The following is a 1,616-nucleotide window of genomic DNA, read 5'->3' on the forward strand; positions in this document are numbered from 1 at the left end:
GATGAAGAGATGTGTAGATTGGAAAAATCTAACCAATGGACAAATGACCACTAGCGAACAAAGACCTGATCCATGTGGATCCACCGAAGACAAACGTCGACCGAATCTCATGAGATTCGCTGGAGATAAACACCCTCCAACGATGGTAGAAGCACCTCCGGAATGGGGCTAGGCGAGAAGAATCATATTCCATCTTCAAAGAGCCGTCGCTGCCAGAATGTCGTGCGTTGTCATCTAGAGATTCATGTCACGCTTACTAGTTCTGTCTAGGTTGTCTTGTTTTATTTTAGGTTGTTACATAAATAATGTTTTGTTGTGTTTTTTGTTTTATCTTAGAGCATTATAATGTTTCATATGTACTAGTAAATAGAAGAGTATAGTCACCCACAAAAGAAAGTATAGTCGAGAGGGCCTTTTTGGCACTCGGGAGCATATGCTTCTGACTTTAAAAATGTGGTTTAAACATATTTTGAAATGTCACATAATTCTGATAAAAAAATTCACATATATATCTCAAGATTCTATGCGTTCACAAAGTCATTTCATGGAAAACCGACAATTTTTGTGTCACGTGTGAAAAAAAACAAATTTAGTGTTAAAAAGGACTTTTCACGATACATTTTTTCATCTTTTCTACACAGGCCTAAAAAAAATGCCGGTTTTCCGTGAAGCTTGGCGTGCACAAATAGAATGGCAAGATGTACTTGCCAAATTTTGTTCGGAATTTTTCAGCATTTAAAAGAAATTCCAATGACAGAAGTATATGCTCTCATGTGCCAAAGTGAATTTCCGGTTATAGTCAAACAATTTTTATTTAGTTACTTTTGGGGCTGTTTGGATATATAGCAGCCATCAACCACCTTACCAGTTTTGTGCTTTTTGTTTTATCTCAGAGCATATCATAATGTTTCACATGTACTAGTAAAAAGAAGAGTAATAGTTAGACTCGGAAATTCAATACGGCTCGTACGACCATACGCTCATATTATCCAGACCGATGGTCTGTATAGGGATTTGAGCACTCGGTTGTATAACTTGACGTATTGCTCCTCCTGGTAATTTTATGAAACAGTTTCGGTGGCCCACGTCTGTGACCACTTAATGCGGCAACAGGTGTTGGTCCTCTACGGTTTAGGCCTCTGCAGCACTTTCTAGACCGGATATCTCTAACAGAACTGATTTCGTGACCCACGACAGAACCAGCTCTCGCCTCACCCCCCCAGCTCCGTTTGGATTTTCCCTTCAAACAAAAAACTCCGTTTGGATCGCCTCATCAATCACCCAATCTACAAGATGATAACCCCAACCCGCAGAACCCATCGACCAGTTTCCTTCCAGCACTGAATTGCCTAGGATCATCCGACTTGTGGCTGTTACGAATGTTATGGCCATTGTTATCCTGCTGGGGTTGTCGATCCTCACTAGTACCAGCAGAAAACACGTTCGTGCTCAGCTCCATGGAGCACCTTTTTTGTTTGAAATTTTTTAAAATCACATTTCAAAAGTTGAATTTTTTCATTTTTTTTCCATATTGTCATATGGATGTACAACATGTGCGTAAATTTCATGAGAAAATACATTGACACTAGAGGTACATAAAAAAGCAAAAAAAAAAA

The sequence above is a fragment of the Triticum aestivum genome, chromosome 1D (assembly GCF_018294505.1).
Source record: "Triticum aestivum cultivar Chinese Spring chromosome 1D, IWGSC CS RefSeq v2.1, whole genome shotgun sequence".
In the NCBI taxonomy this organism is placed as follows: domain Eukaryota; kingdom Viridiplantae; phylum Streptophyta; class Magnoliopsida; order Poales; family Poaceae; genus Triticum; species Triticum aestivum.